The sequence below is a fragment of the Carassius auratus genome, linkage group LG28B (genome assembly GCF_003368295.1).
Source record: "Carassius auratus strain Wakin linkage group LG28B, ASM336829v1, whole genome shotgun sequence".
Taxonomy (NCBI): Eukaryota; Metazoa; Chordata; class Actinopteri; order Cypriniformes; family Cyprinidae; genus Carassius; species Carassius auratus.
The window spans coordinates 2,303,807-2,328,661 of NC_039293.1; the positions used below are offsets into that span (position 1 = coordinate 2,303,807).

Genomic DNA, 24,855 nt, shown 5'->3' on the forward strand with positions numbered 1-24,855 from the left:
TTTATTAACCAACATTAACAAAGATTAAAAAGGAGTGTTATAATGTAGTGGTAGTTGTTTGTTGCATTAACTAATGTTAACGGTGGACGCCTTAATGTGTTAGTGTTAAAGTCTTACCATACATTTTAATGCTAGCAAATTAGAACCACTCAAATTAAAATAAACAATATTTATTCAAAATGTTCAAAATCACAAATATTGAGAAAGAAATGTTGTAAAAGTCGTTGGTTTGGAGGACAAAACCACTTCTGTTAACTTGGCAAACCTATTGACTATCAATAAATCAATCACCTTTATTTATATAGTGCTTTAAACAAAATACATTGCGTCAAAGCACTGAACAACATTCATTGGGAAAAGAGTGTGTCAATAATGCAAAATGATAGTTAAAGGCAGTTCATCATTGAATTCAGTTATGTCATCTCTGTTCAGTTTAAATAGTGTTAATAATATTGTTATTAACTATTGTTAATAATATCTGAGAACCAGCTGATTTAGAAAAAAAATGCAAACATAAACAATAAAAATGATAAGAATAATAATTATAAATGCATTTCTTAAATTTTTTCAAAATGATAATATTTATAATAATTTTGCATAAAATAAATGCTGTCTTTATACATAACACTACATAAATGTCTTTTAATTTTTAGGATGTTTCCCTCTAACGAGGATCATCATATTTAGGGGTGCATGGCATCTGAAAGACTTAGAAACGGATGCATGTGTAGTAATCAGGCAAAGCCTGCTGTTACTGTACTCGACATGTGTCTTGTTGCGGCCGGTTTCATCCGGCTCGAGATTAAGATTTTACTTCCGGTAGTTTAATGGGTTGAGTACATTGGGTGACAAAAGCAACTAGTAGCTAGTTCATAACTACAGTTTACTGTAGAGCAGATCATTTTCTTCCTCAAGGGGCGCTTGACTGCTCAGAACACCGAATCCTCTATTGAGCCGCGTTCAACTCTCAGGACGATTTATGTCTTAATGAAAATATTTTTGTGATATAAAGTTTAATCATTTAAGTCACATTATTACAAACTCTAAATGTATGAAACGCTAATGTAAAGTCTCTATCTGAATCCTCTATAATATAATTCAAAGATCAAGCGTGATTATTTATCACAAACGCCGGTGAATGGTGCATTCTGACCAGCGATGAGAAAAGTAACAAGCACCACGTGACTTCTAAAGCGCCACTTTTTTTGTTGTAATGTTTTTCAGTAAACATTTAGAAAGTTTAAGTAGATTTTGGTACAATGTATACAATAAATAAATACATTCAAATCGACGTACACACATAGATTCCCAAATGTACTGAAAGTTATGCTTATTTATGCGTATACATTTTATATTTTTACAAGAGGTATTACAGGCATGACATTAAGAATAACATTCGCTGCCAGACGAAAAAAAAGTGCCAATATTATGAAATTTTTCATTGTTTTTTAAACCTTGTTCCAAAACATTTATGTATAATTTAAAGTCATAAAATGTAAGACATTAGGTTTGCTTACATTACCTTTAGATTTAGTCATTTAGCAGACGCTTTTATAGCAAGGGGACAATGGAAGCAATCAAAATCAACAAAAGAGCAATGATATGCAAGTGCTATAAACAAGTCTCAGTTAGATTAACACAGTGCACGCAGCATGGATTTTTTTTCAGTTACATAAAAAATAAAAATAAAATAGACATTAGAAAAATAATAGCGCAAGCTAGTGTAAAAGATGTTTATTCTTCTTCTTCTTGCACAAGGAAGTTTCCTAATAAAAATAATGCATATAGTGTTGTTTGAAAAACTCCTTCATTAAAAAAGAGACTATTTATTTATTTACTATTTAGACCAGGGGTGTCAAAGTCAGTTGCTGGAGGGATTTAGAGCCCTGTTCCAGTACACATACTATGCAGTTTTCAAATAAGCCTGAATGACTTGATTAGTTGGATCAGGTGTTCTTAATTAGGGATAAATCTAAACTCTGTAGGGCTCTTGTCATCCAGGAACTGAGTTTGACAGCCCTGATTTAGAACGTTCACTCCTGACCAATCAGAGGCACCCGCTCCTCTCTAAGCCCCGCCCACTGAAGTAACCATTCCTCCACGCTGATGTCCTTTCTACGCGCGCTCATTTCCACTAGTATGAGGAAGATGTCACTTCCGCTCGTTTAATGGGCAGAGGAGAGGAAGCTACGAGAGGCCTGCACGGAAAGAGCGACCCCATCAACCCAAAGGAGTGGCTCTGTCAGTCTCCTGAGGGATCAAAATAAAGCACCGGGTCCCACACAGCGCTGCCGCCGCCCGAGACGTAAACAACAGAGTCCCGACACATTTCTAACGCCGCTGTTGTGTCGCTCTTCTCTGTGTTTCGCAGTAGTTTTGTGCGGTTTGTCGCCGCGTATCCGGCCAGCGTCAGTTCCAGTCTCGCTCTCTCTAGACTCTCGCTAGATCAACACAATAATAACAAGTGTCCCGGGGTCCACGGGCTGTGTACGGGACAGTGATGCGGGGTGTCGGTGCTTCCAGGTGAAACTTAAAGGCCCCAGAGGAAGCATGAGCGAGCAGAACCAGATCCTTCTCATATTATTATAGCCGCAGAAAAGCTCAGAGCCCGGGCATGGTGAGTCAGAATTAATGCATGCATATATTGAACACACTCGGAGTCTATTTTACCCTTTATATATATATATATAGATTTTTTTTCCTTTTGCAAATACGTGATTTTTATATATATATATATATATATATATATATATATATATATATATATATATATATATATATATATGCACCAATGCTTAAAAATTGCAACGCTTTTTGAAGGGTCAGTGCTTATTATTTGCCTGTAAATGTTCATATTTCATTATTCTAGAAGCATTATTTTAATGTAAGCACGTCAAAAGACTTTCGTTTAAGTGTTTATTACTGTGAAATTATGTTTCATGACTGACAGGTAGCTGTCGTAGATCAAATTCAAGTTATTCTGTCATAGAGTCTGGAAGGGTCTCAGGTGATATTCACACACATAAAGCAGAGCTGCTTCTGCATGTGTGTGTAACGGAGTCCTGTTCAGTTCTTGACAGTCTGAATACTATGAGGAAATCAGAGGCATTCTTCTGCTGCTGGGACGTCACACTCGCTGTGTGAAGCAACAGGCGACATGTCGTGACTCATACAAAGAATTCAGAGCCCTGAGCATCATCACCATCATCATCAGCCCGCTTCCTGTATTCATCTTACAGACTTTTTACTCTTTTCTCTGAACACTCGTGGCTTTTTGTGTTTATTTTGAAGGCGAGCGTGCACTGAAGAAAAGGGAACTGTCAAAAGAAGGAAACATGATGCACTATGCGTAGACTTTAAGGGTTAATAAAAAAAATGGAAAGGATAAAGGCAACATGATGCATTGCACAGACTTTAAGGGTTAATAAATTTTTGAAGTCTTTAAGAGTTAAATAACTTTACAATTAATTAAAAAATAATTTATCAGCCTCATATTGTTCTTAGCATATATGACTTTAAGTAGAACACACACAACAAAGATATTATTTAAAAATTTGTCAGCTGATTTTTTTTTTTTTTTGTCTATTTTTAACAACAACAACAAACAAAAAACCATTGAACAAAATAACGAAACACTGAGACATAAACAAAAATAAATATTTGTGTCCCACAGAAGAAGCTCTTACAGGTTTGGAATGAAATTAGGGTAAAAAAATATATATATTTACACTATCCCTTTATAAGTAAATGATGAGCTATTAACATTTCCCCAAACCAAATACATTACTATTAATTATACTGTTGTCGTCATTGTTAAGCAAGCAAACTGTAAAACAATCCAATAACAGTAACTACTCAAAAGCATGCTGGCAGCTTAATTCAGTTGTGAAAACATTTGAGGGATATATTGTTAGTCCAAAATTGGATTCTCTGTATAGATTCACAGATTTGAGTATCTCTGGCTCTGTATACTGGATTTGCATTTTGTAAATGCGATGTTTGCTGCACTGTGTGGCTGCATTAAAAGTTCAGATTGAAATGCCTTATCTTGTCATATGTCCTCATTCTCTCCTTCCCTCTCTCATCTGTGTCTCTCTGTGCTGCAGGCGTCAGAGGAGGGCTCCTTACGGGGCCTGGAGAGTCTTATGACAGAGTTTTTCCACAGCTGCACCACCAATGACCGCAAGAGAGAGATTGGTGAGCATATGCCCTGCACTGGCCTTCACACAGTTTTCATGCCCTGATTTGCAGAGTCATCCTTTGTGTCGTTATAATCTGAATAAGCCACTGCTTGTTATGTCTGTCTCATATCATGACACGTTCGGTTTTCTCTTCTTTCAAAAAATGTCTTGATGCACAAAATCGCCCTTTATTCACTTAATAGATGCCTGTTCGGTATTAAGCAAATTGTCAGGAGCAGTGTGCTAACAGAAGTAGTGTTCATACTGTTAAATGAGTGTAATGTAATGTAGTAAGGTCTGTTAAAGCTGCTCTTCGTGTGTAGCACCTACTTCTCTGCAAAAACTGCAAAAAACGGTGTTTCAGGGATTTTGCAGGGTGTATAGTTTTTAAAAAGGTCGTAAATTGGTGCAGAAAGTCTTGGCATTAAATGTTGCCTACACTGCCAAAATACCTAAGTGTTTTTTTTTAATACAGATATCTAAACATCTTTAAATCAAAATACAATAACATGAAATGCAAATTAAAGATGCAAAGTTTTGTTTTCTGAGAAATTAAAAAAATATATATAAAAAGTGAGTTTATGTTTCAAACAAGAATGAGCATCTGTCATTTGGGAATGCAAAATTATTTTATCTTTGAATTACATTGATTTCATGAACTCATTTTGATCGGTTACTTCTAGGGCAAGACTTCCTGTGTAACTTGTCATGTAAATGTATCTTGATTTGAGACTCTTTAGACTTTTGGAAAACAAGACAGGAATACTGAGCAAGAACATCACGTTTTTGCAGTTTGATCAGATGGTACAGTAAAAGATGATTCACATATTCTAGTGGTTGGAAGCAGAGGTATTCAAGCCTTAAGCTTTTTTTTTTTTTTTGAAGTAGTATTTTCAAACTTAGAAGTGTTAAATCTTTTTTACATTGGTCTTAAGATGTCCTACATTTACTTCATTAATCATAAGACCTGCAGAAGCCCTGGAGTTTACATAACACTCTTAAAGAAACAGCAGCACAAATATGGCCTGTCTAATTAAGGATTATAGACAGACTGCAAAATATTATTGTTGGTTCTGTGACAAATTTGCCTATGTTCTTTAATGCATGTTGCTTTAGGGAAAAAATTGCTAAATGCAATGGAAAACACTGATAAAAAAAATAAAGTATGGATGTTTTGGTGCATCGATGCCTTTAAAACTTATGAGAGAACCTCAAATAAAAATCAATGATCATGCGGCCCCTTTAAGGTGAGGAATGTGTCTAATAAGTGTTGTAGCTCAACATATGATCAATATACACTTCTCCGCAGTGATCTATTTGGAGAAAGTGAAACTGTGTAATTAGTCAAGCGCTGCTTCATCAGGACGTAAACGGCTTATATATCAGACCCTGCATAAGTCAAAGATTGCATCAGAAACCTTTAGTTTCCAATACCCAGAGTTGATGTCGATGTGTGCAATGCTATTGTCATTTTACTTTAAGAGAAAACCAATAATACGTTTGTAATAAAGTAACAGTTCACCCAAATATGGCTTGATGTACATCAATTTTAGCTTTAGACTTGACTCCATAATTATACATTTAGTCCATAATGCACTAGAAAATTTATTTAAAAGTACATTTCTTTGCGAAATATGAAGTGTGAAAGAGATTTTTACAGAAGCTGTTTGAGTGTAAGTCAGCTGTTCTTGTGTCCTCGTTACAAACCCTCTGTATGGTATTTCAACCATATTTCACACCATGTTTTCAGCCAAAACCATATGTGCATGGTTTTTCAGTTCCTATGTCACAAGAGTTTACGTTTTTTGTTACTGTTTGAACTACTCCTCTATGTACAGTAGAGGTGTGCAACAAACCAATGTTTTCTTTTCATGCAAATATGCAAAACCTTTGTACACAAACCATCAGTGGCTTGTCATGAATTTAGAAGCGAAGAACTTCAGTTGTGGGAACAGCCTTCATCTATACTTTACAGAAGTTGTTTCTTACGTGTCTGTGAAATTAACTTGTAATCTCCCTTTTTATTGTATTGCTTGTGGTAACCAGAGTTTCGGTTTGTTTGGCGTCAAATGCTACACACAAGTAAACATTTTAATGATTTCAACTAGTGGTCGAGCGATATATTGCCAAGGCCTATATTTGGCATTTTTCAAATATCGGCATTGGTGATAAGTGTTTCTGCTTGGCCAATGTTTTATTTTGACGGCGCTGAGAAAGGAAGTGCCTGAGCGCACACAGCTCATATTCTCCCTCTTGTTCACAGTCTACGTTAATAGGGGTCCACTATAAATATCGGCCAATAATTAATGTGCATCTCGTCAGTAAAGCCGGTTCTCTAATCAGCATTAAATTCGATTTCACATAGAGCAGCGTTTACTACACAGAGATGTTCTTAACTGACAAGCTGTGCAAATCCACGTTCATTATCAGCTTGAATTTGCGCAGCTTGTGCTGATTAGAGAACCCGCTTTACTGACAAGATGCACATTAATTATTGGCCGATATTTATCGTGCACCCCTAGTCATTAACAGTTCTGTCTAATACGGATGGAAGTCTGTCTTATAATCAGACGGAACGGTTAAACAAAGGATTCAATGTATACAGAAAGTATTAAAATTATTGCTTTTATATTATTAGTAACAGGCAAACATTATAATTCTTTCTCGTTTGCCAACAGCATTAAGCAAATACGCATTTAAATCATTTAAACAAATCTTGAAATTGATGTGGACAGCAGAGATGGAGGATCAGCTTGTTGATTTGTGGCAACAGCATGAATGTTTATACAACGTGTCATGTATAAAATCATTCCAAACACTATCATTGCAGTTTCTTCCTGCATATCGTCCACCATGCTTTTTCTGAAGTCTCCCGAGATTTTGCGATATTTCCTGTGTTCACAGACGAGACTCTGGTTGAGAATCTCCTCACACTATAGGAGCAAACCAGTAAATCTAGGAGTTTTTATCCTCATGTTTGTGGTCTATCACATTTCGAAAATCATATAAGATGTAAAAATCTTTTGGTGTGTACCCAGCATTAGCTGAATCCAATTAAATATTTATTCATTGGAAAAAAAAATTGTCATCTAAAGTAGAAGTATGTTTATTTTAAACATTTATTTTTTAATCCATTGTCAAATGATTTCAAATTTCTTAAATATTAATGAAAAACAAACTTAAATTGGCTTTATATCGGCTACTGACCCCCCTGCTTTCCAAGATATCGGTATCGGCTGTCAAAAACAACAACAATAATATCGGTCGCTCTCTAATTTCAACAATTCTGTTTGTATCAGTTAGAATTATTTTTTTTTTCTCCTAATTATGTTTTTGTTGTTTACTGCAGAAGAGCTGCTGAACAGTTTTGCGGGGCAGCCTGGTTCATGGAGGCACTGCCTCTACTTCCTCTCCAACAGCAGAAATGAATACGTCATGATGTACAGTCTTACCGTGTTTGAGGTAAAGTTAAAGGTTAACCAGTTCATTATTTTCTGTAGATTAATTTCATGACTGCAAAGAACATTAATTCACACGACACCATTCAAATACTGTACCGTTTAAAATGTAAACCACAACAAAATGTTTTTTAAAGTTTCTTATGCTTACCCAGGGTGATACTTTTTTTTGGATTCTTTGATTTAATATGAAGTTCAAAAGTACAGCTGAATAAAAGTAATGAAAGAGAGGAAAAAAATCTTGCCACAAAATTTGGCCTTTGGGAGTTTTTTTTTATTTACTTTTTTTAATGAACAGTGAGCATATTTATCCTAAATTTTTATTGCGGTATTGCAAAAACGGCTGTATTTAAATTATCTGTACTAAATACTAAATTGAAATATGAATTGTTTTTATATTTGATAGTTTTTGCTATAACTGTGCAATAATATTAGTTTTAAGGGTATTTTTAGGGAATTTTAAGGGGGATTGACATTAAAATATCACTATGCAATGAAAACTTAAATCTTAATGTGTTACAAAAAATAGGTTTAATTTTATTTTATGCATTTATTTATTTTTTTATGGTTCAACGTGACATGACACATGGCAATAAATGTGTCGGTCCTTCTGTGCAGAATCTTGTGAACAAGATGTGGGTTGGTGTAGCCAGTGGAGACAAAGCAGAACTTCGTAGCTGTTTGCCCAAGCTTCTGCTTTCCCAGCATGCACTGCTGCCTTTCTTCATCAGAAACAAGCTGTGCAAAGTCATCGTGGACATCGGACGCCAGGACTGGCCGATGTTCTACCATGACTTCTTCAGCAACACCTTACAGGTACATCTTATTCCTAATTGTGTGTCATTATTAAATCATATTATTAAAGTGATCTGACTCCATCGTTGTGGTTTTCTGTTGTAGTTAGTGCAGTCGCCGTCTCTAGCGCCGCTGGGTTTAGTTCTGCTCAAGATGACCTCAGAAGAGCTGGTCTGTCCCAGGGAAGACTTGAGCGTCGCTCGTAAAGAGGAGCTGAAGAAACTCCTTCTGGATCAGATCCCCACCGTACTGAATCTTTTGACTGGTGAGATGCTCAGAACTCGTTCTTGTGGATGTTACTAGTCCTTAAGCACTCAAAAATGTGTGTGTGATCTAATTGGGCTTGCAGTTTCATTTTAAACAACTCTTTTCCTTGCAGGGATTTTGGAGACGGTATGGGACAAACACAGTGTTACAGTCACCACTCCCCCTCCATCCCCCACATCTAGAGAGTCAGGTGAGCTTCTGCTTTCAAGACTTGTCTGTTTTGAAAGACATGGTCTACATCAGTGGTACCAACGAGCGCTAATATCGGTTATTTACAGGCTGATAACTAGAATATAATGTGGTCGGGGGTTGATAATGGGTCTGCAACAACAAATTGGTTGAAATAATGTTTGGGGGAAAAGCCTGATTGTTTGCAAGTGCTTTGAAGGCTATTGCTTTTTTAAATTTTATTTATTTATTATTATTATTATTTTTTTATAAACTTTTGTATTTTTCTTTATTCCTTTAGCTAATCCTGTATTTAATAGTAATTCTTTGAATAATTTGTTTTATTGTGTAAAAAATCTTTTAAAAAAGAAAATTCTGAAAGTTGTACATGTATAAATAAAAAAATACTAATAAATAATGAATAATACAATTATTATTAACAATTAAATTAGAGTTAATAAAAAATTTATGATAATTTCCGTAAAATGACAAAACCACTGAGTTGTTGAAAATAATTTCATAAATTAATTCAACCCTAGCTAATATAGTTCTGAATCATATAATCATTATCAGTTAGTCAATGAGTGAATAACGTTGAATATAGAAATTATAAATATATATTCATGTTCACATAACAGAATTTGATTATTTATTATATTTATTTTATTATATTAAGTTCACTCAACTAGTGAACTTTGAGTACATATAGAAAATTATAAGCCATATGGGTTGTCAACCAATACTGAAAATCACAGAACGGTGTGCTAGTTGCTAGTTGAAAGCTACTAGTAAATGATTGTTGTGTTATTTATTGTTATGTTCTGTAGGCATTTTGGCGGGCGACAGCACACCGATGGTTCTGGAAGCTGAAAGTGGAGCTCTGTGTCTTCTAGCACTGGAATGCTTGGCTCATCTCTTTAGCTGGATCCCTCTCTCCTCTTCAATCACTCCATCCCTCCTCGCTTCCATTTTTCATTTCGCTCGCTTCGGATGCCAACAGCCAATCAAAACGAAACCTCTGCCCACTTCCAATGGAGACTCCGCCCCCGGGGGCCTCCCAGCCAATGGCGGGGGACACTGCAGGACTGGTCAGATGGTGGGCCACGCCGAACGAGCCAGACTGGGCGTCATGGCCATGAACTGTATTAACGAGTTAATGTGCAAAAACTGCGTCCCGGTGGACTTTGAGGAGTTTCTGCTCCGCATGTTTCAACAGACTTTCTACCTGCTGCAAAAACTCACAAACACGCACTCGCACACCAACACGCACACGATCAAAAGCAGATTGCAAGAATTAGACGAAAGGTAAGGAATTGGTGCGTAGGCTTTAAACATTTAACTCATTGGTGCTGCTGCTTTTTAACCCTTTCTGCCTGTCTGTCCCTCTCAGCTATGTGGAAAAGTTCACAGATTTCCTCAGGCTGTTTGTTAGTGTTCATCTGCGGAGGATCGAATCTAACGCGCAGTTTCCTCTAGTGGAATTTCTAGCTTTGCTCTTCAAATACACCTTTAACCAGGTAAAACACCTTCACTTATTGTTCCAGGAAGCACCGACTCTAACTTACCATATTAATGTCTAATGATACTTCCTTTTGCTGGACTTTGTTTACTCAAACCTTCCCTGTTCCTCTAATTTTAACTCTATCACCGTTCTTTTTTTTGTTTTCAAACTAGTGAAAGCACCTGGTGTATTTTTATGTTTTCCGGTCATAGTTGAATGTTTGTTGAAGGTGTCTGGACTTGAAGGTGTTTTTTTTTTTCTTCTTTTCTCCGTCTCAGTGGCTTTGTCAGTATGCAAACCACAAGAAGTGTGTTATAGTGACTATTATTGAAGGTGCCATGAATTGAGAAACCTAAATTTTCCATGACATACGTTGTGCTCACAAGTTTACTTGCCTCTTGCAGAATATGCAAGATTTTAATTACAAAATTAGAAGGATCATGAAAATCACATTGTTTTATGTTTTAGAAGGCATGTGACATATCAAATGTTCATGTTGTGATCATTGTTACAGTTTTTATCTGGGTATTTACCACAAAATAGAAATTTAGTTTAAAAAAAAAGTGCAGTTCAATATAACCCCAAAATGTATAAAATAAAAAAAAAACAGAACTAGAAGTAACACTTTACGATTAGGTCTCTTTAGTTAACCTTAGTTACTTTACTCTTTGTTGGCAAATACAACTGTTAGTTCATGTTAGCTTGGGTTCATTAAATATTAAGTTCAGCTTTATTTTCTTTAGTTAAACTTTTGAATGTTACATTTTAAATGTTGAAAGTTTTGTGGGGAGTGGTGGCTGTTAAAATAATTAAAAACCGGTTACCAGGGTGAATGCAGCATTTCTGCTGTTGCTTTAGCGCCATCTGCTGTCAGAGAGTGAATGTGCATTTTCATTGAGCGTGTCTCCTTCACTTGTTCTGCCATGCACTTCTCCTCCATGTTGGGCTTGTTTACCTCTGAGTGCGCGTGCCTCTTTGATGCAGTATACAGCCTTGTTGTGCATTTTATCTAGTTGGTGAGAAAAAAAATCTTAAAAATTAGTAATTATTAATTATTCATGGTATTTTAAAGTGCCTGTGATAACAATATTGTGCATTAATGTGATGATATATTACAAAATACTGCCACATGTATATTTAGTACTGTTTTCAATAAGCCGTTTCACATAATTTATTCATTTTAAGTTTACATGCAGTATAGTCCATGGCAGGATTAATATAGTTAATTAAAACTAAAATCCTAAAAAAATGTTACTTGTGTTTTAACTGAAATAAAATATTTAAAAAAAACTTTTTTTATTTTAGCTAGCAAAGCAAAATGATTCAGTAGTTTGTACATTATCAGTAGATTCTTTGGAAAACCAATCGCAATTTGATGCAGGCTTTTCGAACAGACTTTTATAGAAACTTTTTGCCGTATAAGGACTCCTTTATAGTAAGTCTTAATTATGCAAACTCATTTATTGATGTTTATGTATCAGTAAATCAATCTAGTGACTGAACAATCAACTGTGTGTCCTAGTAGCATGAAAATCATTAGTTATATAAACTCTGTTTATAAACCGAAAGCGAACAAGGATCACTCAGTTTATAATCATTGGAGCTGTCATTGATTGATTGTCGTAAAGGTTTTGACATTACTCAATCATAGCAGTGGGTGTGTACATTGAAGCCTTAAAGGAGACCCGCTCCCTTTAAACAAGAGTGTTTAACTCGTATGGCTACTATTATGGTACAATATGGGCTTTTATTTCTAAATAAAAACGAAATTTGTGACTCAGTTAAAAAGAATGACTCAGCAATAAATGTTTTAACCGTTCCTCTTTTGTGCAGCTCTTCAGTAAAACATGCGTTTAATTTGTTGTAGCCGAATCATGAGGGTTATCTGGCATGTCTGGACATCTGGAGTATATTCCTGGACTACCTGACCACCAAGATCAGAAGCCGATTGGCTGACAGTGACAGTGTCATTAACAGGTGCATTTCCGTGGACTGTTTGTGAGCCCAGGAATTGAGTTTAGGTTGTTTTAAAACACAGCAGTAATCTGTGTGTGTGTGACCAGGTATAAAGATGCTCTAGTGCTGCTGCTGCGGGAAGTTCTTAACCGGATCCAGTTCAGGTTAAACCAGAGTGAGCTGGAAGAACTCGATGACGAGACGCTTGATGATGATGTAAGGATCAATCAAACACATACACAGAAGCATCAGTTCTGTTCTGCTGAATTCTTAGAATTCTAATTCTGTTTCTATAGCAACAGACGGAATGGCAGCGATACCTGCGTCAGAGTCTGGAGGTGGTTGCCAGGGTGATGGAGCTGCTGCCGTCCCAGACCTTTTCAGTTCTGGTAGGTGTTTGTGAGTGGTTGAGTGTTTACATCCTCGCTCCCTTTGTACTGAAAACCGTTCACTCTTCATGGCCAAGTATAATAGATGCTTAATATGAAAGCCAATCTGATTTAAAAACCCAAAACAATAATGAAGATCATGATTTACATGTAGTCATTTAGCACAAAGTGCCAAATGCGAGTAGAATTGTCGCTGAAACGTGTTACTCGACCCGCTTAATTTATATGAATAGCAGTGAGAATTTGAGATTGCTTAGTGTTGTCATAACATTCCCAATGGTTGTGATGTAATTATATAATAGGCTGTATTCTTACGCGCTACATGTCTGCTGTTACAGAGCTGTTTAGTTTCGATTCGCTATTAGTGCTAGCTGCGATTGGTTTGAACCGCTTTATTTTATTAGCATTTGGGAACACAACAATCATCATTCGAAACGTTTATAAATCTGCTGTTGTTTACAAAGAAGTTTCAGTGTCACACAATCCTTCAGAAATGATTCTAATATGCTGGTTAAATGCGCAAGAAGATACATTTCTCATTATTATCAATGTTTTGCTGCTTAATATTTTTGTGGAAGCAATGATACCACACAAACATTTGTATAAGATAAAAAAAAAGGGTAATTAATTTTATTCATCATGCATGAACGTGACAAAGTGAGTGAAGACATTTAAAATTATTTCTATTTAATAAATGCATTAACAAATTTAATTATTATTTTTGATAAATGCAAATAAATGTTAAACTTTATATTTATCAAAAAATCCTTAAGTAAAGTGCATCATCAGTTCCACGCAAAATATGAAGCAGCAAAATTGTTTTCAACATTGATAATAATCAGAAATATTTCTTTAGAGTCAAATAAATTGTAATGATTTCTCATGTGACACTGAAAACTGGAGTAGTGATGAAGGAAATTATGCTTTGCATCACAGGAATAACATTATGTACATTTTATAATTTAAAATTATATTATATTATATTATATTATATTAAAATTAACATGTTTATCAAATAAATTCAGCCTTGATGAGCAGAAGATAGTTATTTCAAAATCATTAATAATTGTAATGTTTCCAAACTTTTGGCAGGTACTTTAATAATCATAACAATTCTATATACTTTAATATATTATAGTACTTTTTTATAATATATTATTATATTGTTGTCATGATTATTAAATGCTGTTTTTATTTTTTACAGAACAGTATGTACTTTTACAATAAATGATTTAATGTACTAAAATATTTATTTTTAATAATGAGTGTTTGGTTGTGACTTGTGGGTGTGGCTTTGGGCTTGGTCCGAATTTCCGTTTTTGTTTTTTTCCTCCCTCTCTAGCTGATCTCATGCCTGATGAATGTAAATATATTAATATAATATGTGTGTGTGTGTGTGTGTGTGTGTGTGTGTGTGTTTAGTTTCCGGTGCTCCAGGAGGATCTGGAAATCTATCTTGAGCTGCAGCAGTTTATCGTGAGATCAGGAACAAGTGAGTTTCTCTTTATTGTTACAATCTGACCCAGTTTGTAGATATTTTTTTTTTTTTTTTTTTTTTTAATCCTTTAGAGCTTCACAACCAGGCAATGCTTTTAGGTGTCCAAATGCAAATGCTGTTCCAATAAAAGAGACATCGTTTTGGCCAGATTGTAAGGCTGGATTGTATATATGGGTCATAGACAAGGCAATCCCTGGCTGCATTGCCCAAAGTTTAGTGAAAAATTCCTTGCAAGATGCTGTCATTCCATCTCTAGTATCTGGTCTTGTAAAGTTGGCTCTGATGGTTATTAGTGGCGTTTCTGTTTTCATGTGGCTAGTGAGCTGCTGTTATTGAGTGGTTTCTCACCTCTCTCTCTGTGTGTCTGTAGGTCGCAGGCTGAACCTCACAGCGGAGGCCGACTGCAGAAAGCTGCACTGCGCTCTCAGAGACCTGAGCTCTCTCCTGCAGGCTGTGGGACGTCTGGCCGAGTTCTTCACAGGGGACGTTTTCTCCACTCGCTTTAACGACGCTCTCGCCATCGTGCAGAGGTCAGTTCCTGAATCCCAATTCCTCTAAACAACAACAACACTCCCTCTTTATGTGTATGTTCATTGTCCTGTGTTTTCTCATGTATTATGCCATTTACACGTCAAATTAGAATATTAGTAGAGTTTTCTGAGGCAGGCATCACTGACTAGTTACTGGCTTGTAGAAAGTGCAACAGTCTAACAGATAAATCATTGCCTTTTGAAGTTTAATAATCACATTAGGCCATACTGCGATCCTTGTTTTTCTATTTCCAAAAGTTAAATCCCCTTAAAGTGAGTGTTAAGACTTTTGTAATACCTATTTTTTTATTGATTTAATTTTTTTTATAAGGACATTTGTATGACTTTGTTCCATTGTATCAAAACTTTAATAATACTGTTTAAACTTGGCAAGAATAAATTTTTGCTTCGTATGCTGTTCAAATGCCCATTTGAATTAAAGAAAAACAGAAGTTTTAGTTTGACTTTCACAGTTTGAAAGTATTTCCTTGTTTTGGCCAACACAGGGTATCAAAGTATTGTGCAACTTTACATTTTTAGATCAAGATCACGGTAAACATTTAGGAATTCTTAAAGACAGAATAGTAATAATAGCTTGAATTATGAGGTGAGTGCTGTTTGGTCAGATGTTACCAGCTGTCTGAATGAAGTGTTTTTCCGCTCAGATTGGTGGAAGTGTCGTGTTACGGTTCTCAGATCAGCCTGTACGATGTAGAAATGGCTGTTCCTTCAGTGCTCAAACCGGACCTTATAGACGTGTAAGTACTCATAAACTCTGTTCAGTGTTATTTACCATCAGTTAACATGAAGGTGGATTGTTTTATTATCATGCTTAATACCCGTCTGTGTTTTGCAGCCATGCGCAGTCATTGGCTGCTCTGCAGGCGTATTCTCATTGGCTGGCTCAGTTTTGCGGCGAGGTGCAGCGACAGCAAGATCAAACGCAGTTTGTAGACCTCATCAGGTCGAGCATGGCCGCCACGACCCCCCTCATCAATTCCAAGGTGAGTCAGGGCTCATTTAAAGTAGGACATAGTAATTGCAAGTTTTAAACACTCAAAACATGTTTGGTTCAATATATACTCATGCATATTGTAATTGGTACAAATGTACCGTTACAAATGAATTAAAGGTCGATCAGTGTTTGATTTTGCTGATAAAGTGAAGGCAGTAAACATTGTGTCAATACTAGTAAAAATGAAAGTGCCTTTGTTTTTATTGTTTATGAAGGTGATATAATTTGAATTGTCATGTATCTCAAATCTGATAATATCGTATTTTGTACATATAACTTATTTTATTTTACGTGAAAAAATAATTTCAACAAATTTAGTCCGTACAGATACTGCATCCATCGCTTGAGTTTTCCTCTGCATGATGGACTTTTAATTTTAAACAAGCTTAAAATACTCTTATTTTGAAATGGCCATGCTTTACTATCTCCAGCTGCTTATTGGGATAGATGAGCGGGATACAATATTAACTCTGTTTCAAACCAAAGGCTATTCTACTTTTTTTTTTTTTTTTTTTTTCGTTTCCAACTACAACTGTGATTACACTGATAATAAGACAAGTTTGTTGAGCATCAAATCAGTATATAAGAACGATTTCTGACGGATCATGTGACACTGAAGACTGGAGTAATGCTGACTATTCAGCTTTGATCATTTTAAATTTTCATCTTAAAACAAAGCTATTTTAAATTGTAATAACTTCACAGTATTGCTGTTTTACTGTATTTCTTAACCAAAATAACAGAAAAATGTCCTGGAAAAAAAATGCATTTAATGCAGGAATTGTACATCTTAACAACCTAAAAATGCACAGAGACTCTTATTTTGAAATGAGTATGGTTTGTTACTACCAGCTCCCCTTTCAAACAGAAAAGGGAGATCAAATATTACAATATAAACACTATAAAGTAAAAACTGTCATAATTCATTGTCATTAAGTCTTAACATTTTTAGTACTAATGTCTTTAGTTGGTGGGTTGTCTTGTAAATAAAAACATGGCTCTGTGTGCTAAGGTTTACAGTTTCACAAGATTTATTGTGTGTAACCAGTTTTTCCTCATTCTTTGACTCTGGGGAGATGCTAATCTGCCTGATCTGTGTGTGCCGCAGGTCCCAGAGAAACTGCTGTTGTCTGCATGCCATCTCCTGGTCTCGATGGCCACCACCGTGCGGCCGGTGTTCCTGGTGTCACTGCCGGCGGCGCAGAACATCTTCAACCTGATCACGGAGAATCATAACCACAGATTACCTCAGGAGGTAGGGTTTTGGAAATCAGGACAGCGTGGCAGAGTTCGTACTTGGCTCTGTCTGTATTTGTTTGTGATGTAATGTGTGTTGTTTCTGTCTCAGGCTCACGTCCTCGTGTGTCGAGCTCTGTCTAACATGCTGCTGCTGCCGTGGCCCAGCCTCCCGGAGGCGGAGCAACAGTGGCAGAGCCGCTCAGCCAATCACACGCGGCTCCTCAGCAGTCTGACGCAGCAGTACCGCCTCCTGCCCCGCCCACCCAGCCATCACCCCAACAGTAAGAGCAACTGATGATTAGAAGATATTTTTAAAAGAAATTCTTTAATTCAGCAAGTATGCATTTAAATTGATCATTTCGAATAAATGCTGTTCTTTTGAACTTTCTCTCCATCGAAGAGTGCTGAAAAATAAATGATCACAGACTTCAGAAAAATTTGAAGCAGCACAAATGTTTTCGACATTGATAATAACAATAAGAAGAAATGCTTCTTGAGCAACAAATCAGCATCTTAGAATGATTTCTGAAGGATCATGTGACACTCAAGACTGGAGTAATGATGCTGAAAATACAGCTTCGATCACAGGAATAAATTACACTTTACAATATATTAAAACTGAAAACTTATATTTCAAATTTGTAATTGTACTTTTACAATATTACTCTTTTTACAATATTTTTCATCAAATGAAATAGACTTGGTGAGCATATGAGACTTATTTAAAAAACATGAAACAATTGTACTAATATATAACCAACCCCAAATTCACTTATTTATTTATTTACTTGCATACTTAGTTATTTCCTTCATTTTTTTTTTAAAGTAAATAATTTATTTGAAATTAATTTAATTAGAATTCAATATTATGATAAATTCAAAATGTCCTTGCTGAATAAATTTCAAAAAAGCTAAACTAATATTAAAATTAAATTTTATATATATATATATATGTATGTATATGTATATGTATATGTGTGTGTGTGTGTGTGTATATATTAATTACCCCTTAACTGTCACTCACATTTGTGAACATAGACTTTATAATGCACGATCAAAAGTTAAATTTTTATAATTCATGAATGAAAACATTTTGTAACATAATATTGACGTACCATTTACATGGTAAAGCAATGTCTGATTTTAAAATGGGTTTTAAAGGATGAATTTTGAGATTTTTAATTTTTCAGTTGATAAGTAATTTCTGATGATTTCTGAAATGTGATAGAGAAAAAGGCAACGAAGAAGTCTTTTTTTTTTTTTTTTTTTTTTTAAGCAAAGATCAAAACTCCTGTTATAATTTTGATTTCTAAGGGTGCACTCTTGTCATAAATTAATCTATTTCTTTTCCTACATAATTTTTTACAAAAAACATTGGTAAAATATATATTTGGGAGTCTTAGACCTTCCCAACGATATACAGTTTGTCAAGATTAGATTTGATTGTAATATAGTGAAGTAAACGTAGGCAGTTAAAAGAGAGAGAGGTTAAGAGCGAGAGAGAGTGTATTGATGTAATTTTTAAAATGATGATAAATGAAGTTGTTCTGTGTCCGTCAGGTAAAGCGGTGATCCAGCAGACTCTGTGTGTGTTGAGGGATCTGGTGGACAGTATTTCAGGAGAGGCCACTAAATCCCGTCAGATCTGTTACCACAGTCTGCAGGAGTCTGTGCAGGTCACGCTGGCGCTCTTCCCCCTCTTCATCCAGCAGCCAGGTCACTAAACCATACGCCTTCTCCTGTCTTCATCACATATGTTCAGTTTGACTGTTCTGACGTCTCTCTCTCTCTCTCTCAGATGTGACGGATGAGATGCTGAGCTTCTTTCTCACGCTGTTTCAAGCGCTGCGTGTGCAGATGGGCGTGGCCTTCACCGAGCAGATCATCCAGACCTTCCTCGGCATGTTCACCAGGTGACCTTCACAGCTTGTGCTGACACTGAGAGCCAGTAGCAGTCTTAGCTGTTCATTGATGTCAGACTTATCTAACCCGTGTTCCTCAGAGAGCAGCTGGCGGTGAGCATCTTACAGGAGGGCAGCTCTGGCTCCAAAGTGGTTCAGAAGTTCCTCAAGATTCTGCAGGTAAAGTGGAATAAAAGCCGCTTCTGTGTTTATTAAACATGTCTTTTTTTACAGTTTATCTGTGTGTTATTGTTTCAGGTGGTGGTTCAAGAACCCGGTCAGACGTTCAAACCTCTGTTACCCCAGCATCCTCAGCCTCTGTTTGGATCAGGTGTACCCAATCGTGGCAGAGGTATGAGACCTCAGACTGCTTCAGATTGAGTTTCCAGCACAATACACTAATGATACACTAGCGGAGGAACTAATTGTTAAGAAAAGGCAGCTGTGGTTGCTGGAGATTCACTGTAAGAAGGAGTTTATGATTATGGGATGGGAAGTTTTAAATATGAAATAATTCAGATTTTTTTTATTTTAAAATGGAACGGTTTATTGAACTTGACAAAATCATAAAAAGTCATGTTTTTAGTATTATATTTGATACACCAGCTTTTATAGCTCTTAAAGTTTGATAAAGTGATCATATGGAGCTCATACTTTTAAGTAAAAATAATAAAATCTCAATTTTATTCAGAGGTTCAAACAGAGCAAAATATGCTGATGTGTAAATTGGCAAATGTAAATCAGTACAATTTTTCAACACTATAGCAGACTACTTTCATGAAATACAAAACATTTATTAGTTTATACATTTATATTAACACAATAATATGTCCTAAAAAGATGATATTTAAATTTATGTAACACAAATATACAAACATGCTAATAACAGCTCACACAAAATAATTGGATGCAATGTGTCTCACTGGGACTTCTGGAAATGTGTCATTACTGTTTTATACGGTAATTATAAGTTTTACTTGCAAAAATCTCACTTTTACAGTAAAATGACATATATGTGATGTTAAACCATTGAGAGTTTTTCCATTCAGTATGTGGCAAGATAACTTGATTTAACCAATGAATCACTTAGTTTTTACTGAAGCATATTTATCATATATAGGGTAGAAACCTGAATGCAAACCATTTAATGAATGATCATCTACGAGACCAATGCTACTTGTTGTTGGGCAGTTAAACATTAAGTACAAACACTTACAATGTTATCATTTTAAGAATACAAATGTTTTAATTAAAATCAAAAAGGGTTTCTGCGATCTAAAAGGTGGAGGTTTTTGTCATCAGCTGATCTTGTTCTCTGTGTTGTGCAGCGTTCCTGTCCAGATGTGAAAGCAGAGATGTTCGAGCTGCTCTTTCAGATTCTCCATCAGAACTGGAGGTTCTTCTTCAAGAGCTCAGTGTTGAGCAGCGTTCAGAGAAGCGGAGCAGAAGAACTGATGGAGAACCAAGCACAGTTCATTACTGCCATGCAGGTATCAACATGTCTGCTTTCTAGAAGCATCCAGCCGTGACCTGATTCACTTCCATACAGAGATTGATTCATTCGGTCTGAAGAACATTTCTGTGTGTGTGGAGCACAGACAACGCAATGTTTTTGGTTTCTGGATATCATTCAGTGTTTCCTAGAATGTCGTTTCAGTTCAAGCGTCAGTTGCGGCTCTGGAAAAGCTGGTGTGTGTGTGTGGTGTTGGACTGTTTTTGTGTCTGAGCGCCATCTTTGATTTTGCAGGCATTTGGTCAGTCTTTTCTGCAACCGGACATTCACATCTTCAAGCAAAACTTGAGTTACCTCGAGGTCCTGAACACCAAACACAAGCTGTACCACAGGGTAACAACTCACTTTTCGTTCTTTCTTTCTTTCTTTCTTTCTTTCTTTCTTTCTTTCTTTCTTTCTTTCTTTCTTTCTTTCTTTCTTTCTTTCTTTCTTTCTTTCTTTCTTTCTCATTATTTATTTGATAGATATATAATAATATAAAATAAAAAATCCTTTCATACGTAAAACTATAAAAAAATGTTTAATTTAAAATGTATATTATCCATTTAAAGGTCCTGTAGGGAACTTTTGTAAAAAAAAATATTTTTTACATACCGGTATTTGTTAAACCTGTCATTATGTCCTGACAGTAGAATATGAGACAGATAATCTGTGAAAAAAATCAAGCTCCTCTGGCTCCTCCCAGTGGTCCTATTGCCATTTGCAGAAACTCCATCGCTCCCGGTAAAAAAATAACCAATCAGAGCTGCGGTCCGTAACTTTTTTTGTGTTCAAAATGTAGAAAAATGAACATAATAAGCGAGTACACCATGAATCCATTTTCCAAACCGTGTTTTTAGCTTGTCCTGAATCACTAGGGTGCACCTATAATAAGTGTTTATATTCGGACTATTTTAGATTGCTTCAGGGGTACCGCAGCGGAGTAACCCAGTACCTTTGTGATTCTTCATAGACATAAACAGAGAGAAGTAGTTCCGGCTACGATGTTCTTCCGCAAGACGCAAGCAGTTCTGTTTATTAACCGCTAGAGCGTCAAAAGTTCCCTACCGCAGCTTTAATTGTATTTATATTTGAACATTTTTAATTATTCATTTCATATGAATAAAAATTCAACAACCATTCAATATAAATAAAAATGTTATTCATATTTAATAAAGTAAACTTCTATTTAAAATAAATAAATATTATTCATTTATATATATATTAAAAAATACACTGGTATTTAATAAAAATTATAAACTAAACTATTTAAAATGTTAAATGTTTATTTATATATTAATTTTTTTTTTTTAATTTGTATATATAAAATTTGACTCATTTAATACAAATAAAATTTAATGTATATTTAATTTCTATTAAGTATAGGTTTAATTTAATTTGAGGTTACTTTTTTATTTATATTGAATATAAATTAGAAATACAAATTAATTAATACAAGTAAAAATGTAACTAATATTTAATATAAATAAGAAATGAAACTTGTATATCTTTGTTTTATAGCAGGTGTAATGCATTTATTTAATTCAGATGGATGTTATGTTTTGATGTGTGGTTGTGTGTTATTTCAGAAGCTGTTCCGGAACACCATGCTGTTCCACTTCATAAACGTTCTCCTGCAAGTTCTCCTGCACAAGAGCCACGACCTCCTCCAGGACGACATCACGCTGGCGCTCTACAACATGGCAGCTGTGGATTTCCCAGCATTCTACTCTTCCTTCCTGCCAGAGTTCCTCAATGGCTGCCAAGGCCTCGACCCCCACCAACGAACAACACTTGCCCGAAACTTCACGCCAGAGCGGGTGAGTGAACCTGACTCATGACATTCATACCTGAAGCACTAATTACATGAGAAAAATTGTGTCGAGTTCACAAATGTGAAGTGCTGGAACAATTTTTTTTTTTTTTTTGGGACATTGCTCTGATACCTCAGATATATATCTTCATGCAGAAAAATTAAAAGGGGGAAAAATTGAGAATTTGCACCAAAAAAAATTCAGTTTTGGGAAACCTTGTTTTAAACTTTTTTTTTTTTCTTCTTCTAGACAGATACTAAAATATACAAAAATATAAAATATGCAAACACTGATTATGTTGGTAATTGTGTGTGTATTTTATTTATTTTAGGGGCTAGCTATAATTTTTTTTTAATCTAATTAATTACACAATGTGTCAATTAACTATATTTATAATTCATTAGATTAATTACACAGTTTGGGCTAAGAAATGAAAAGGGACTTTTTTTTATGTTGAAATTTGCACCTAGAAAGGCTGTTTTAGGAAACTTTGTTTTAACAGTTTTTGAATAAAATCAGCCTAAATTGAAGATAAATATACATATAAACTAACATTCAGTATATAGAATATGTATATAATTTAAATCTGTGGCCAGTTGTTGTCAGATTCACCCATTCACTCAGCTGGGATGATGTCATGGGTTCAGTCCATGTTTTAACATGCGAGTCACGTCTTCTCCCTGTCTCTTCCTCCCCTCTTAGGACCTGCCATCGTTTTCTCAGGGAATGTATCGCATCGTGAACGACCTGCGCTTCTACAGACTGTGCAACGGAAGCCTTCCGGCGGGAACCTTGAAATTATAGCAGCGCATCACCCCTGCCGCCCAGCCAAACCACGGCCCGTCCTCCTGCAGGAGCGCTGCTTCGGCGGTCATGTCTCGCCTTTCTCCAGGGGCCGGCGGCGGGCTCCGAGAGCCGTTCCTCAGCTTCTTTCATTTCAGTTAGATATTACAGATTTGCCAATGATCAAGAGGCCAAAGCTGCTGTCGAGAAACTCGTCCCAAATCGGGACAGATGACAGGTGGAACTAAAAGCACACTTATTTTCTTGATGTGAACAGATGGCGTTTGAAATGCAGTGGTGAGGAGATGAACGAATTCGTCTCAAGACTGTTTCAGTGTCTCAATGGTTTTAAAGTGAATGGGTGCCACGCAGAGCACTGGATTTTTCTTTCTTTTAAATTGTCTGGTTTTATTGCCCTCTCCTTATTTCCACGGAGATGGACTCTCACGTCTTTTTCATATCATTCCATCCTGATCCAGGACGAACAGACCTTCAATAAAGTTTTATAATGAAATGTGTTCTTTGTTTCTCATTTTGTTACTTGTATGTGGTCTTGTTTTTCCACACGGTGAGGAAATTTGCAGGAATTAAGCAAATGAGCTCCTTAAAAGGCAGAGTAAGCTGAAATAGTATTCAGCTGTTAAGCTAAAACTATGAAAAATGTTAATATTTTAATAGCATTTTTATCTAGCCCTCAATAAGCTATAATTGCAGGGGTTTCAGCATATCACTTTTGGGGGTTGCAAGTGAATAACTTTGTGTAACTTTTCTGTGGGGGCTGTATTTCTTTTCCACAGGCCACAGGAGGTGATCTGTGTGAAAGACCTGGGAGTCGTCTGTTTTCAGTATTGATGGCGGTCTTTTCTATTGTTAAGAGAGTGAGACCTTTCAGACAACATCAAACATGAGCAGCTGCATTGTTCTGAACTCTGCTTGGGTGATCTCTGTGGTGTGCTGTGTTCAGATGGAAATGAGGGGATCTGGATCTGGAGCATCATACGTGAGGTGTGAAACTTCTGTCTCTCAGTTGGGTGTGTTGTCTTTAAATGAAGATCCTGTGAGACCGCCAGAGTTCAGGTGTTGATTCTCCTTAAGAGTTGTTTTGTCTTTTCAGACTGTGCTCAAGACAAATGGCATTGATCTTACAATGTGGAGTGATGAATTGTGGTAAAACATGAATTGCATGGTGTTGCTCCAGAGCGGTGTCTTTGAATATCTGAGGAGATATGCAGTAATGAATGCATCTCTACCACAGTGAAGCATGTGTGAGGAGAGAGAAGTGTTGTGAGGTGAGGAGCCGTTCAAGCCAATTGATGCTTTGAAAGGTAAGATTGCAGAATGGCTTTCTTGTCACAAAAGTTATCAAGAGTTATCAAGAGAGGAACAAACACTATTCTCTCTCTCACATACACACACACACATTAACTGTGACTGCTCTTAACCTGAAACTTTTCTCATACATTTCTCTTCAAATTATCTTTCAGTTTCATTACTGGTTAAATCAATTAACATTGAAGTGATAATGGGTAATACAAAAGCTTTGATTGCTGAATGAGAAAAATCAATATTGACCAGTGACCATCTATATCTGTTCTCCATTCATCACTATGATGGTAACTCATCGTAACAGAAACTCTTCTGAATTAGCATAGCAAGACTTTAAACCCTATTAAACGTCCCACTAAACATTAACTTTGAGAAAGAGAATATATACGTGTATGTATGGATTGATATTATACAACTCAATTTTAGCATTTCATTCTAACTTTTGGTAACATGTTGGGAAAAATAAATCCCAGCCCAGTTTTGGTTAAATTTATGTTGGTTTTAATTAAAAGAAATAAGTTAATATAAATATTTTTTAAAAA

General features: G+C 35.8%; 1 pseudogene; it reads left to right on the forward strand.

Annotated features, from left to right (window-relative positions):
* Positions 1-2,192: 2,192 nt before the first annotated feature.
* LOC113067709 (exportin-6-like) lies at positions 2,193-23,275 on the forward strand (annotated as a pseudogene).
* The last annotated feature ends 1,580 nt before the right edge of the window (positions 23,276-24,855 follow it).